The sequence below is a fragment of the Apis dorsata genome, unplaced genomic scaffold (genome assembly GCF_000469605.1).
Source record: "Apis dorsata unplaced genomic scaffold, Apis dorsata 1.3 scaffold_129, whole genome shotgun sequence".
Taxonomy (NCBI): domain Eukaryota; kingdom Metazoa; phylum Arthropoda; class Insecta; order Hymenoptera; family Apidae; genus Apis; species Apis dorsata.
Window position 1 is genome coordinate 561,336 of NW_006263422.1, and position 321 is coordinate 561,656.

Below are 321 nucleotides of genomic sequence, written 5' to 3' on the forward strand. Positions count from 1 at the left end.
TAATATATAAAAGTCTATAATAAATCTATAATAGTTAACCATACAAAATTATATTAAAAATATATATAAATATATTTAACAGATTGGAAAAATATTTTTGTATAAAGTTATGCAAAAAAATTATTGAAAAAATCAAAAATATTTGACAATTCCTTAATTTACTATTCTTTATAACTATAAAATGCATGACTTTTTTAAAAATATTTCCAGTCCTTTACAAATTAAAAAACAAAAAATACTTATAATATAAGTATAAATAAATAGGTAACAAAGTATTAGTAATCAAAAAGCAAAAAGTAAATGAATTTAAATCACAAACAA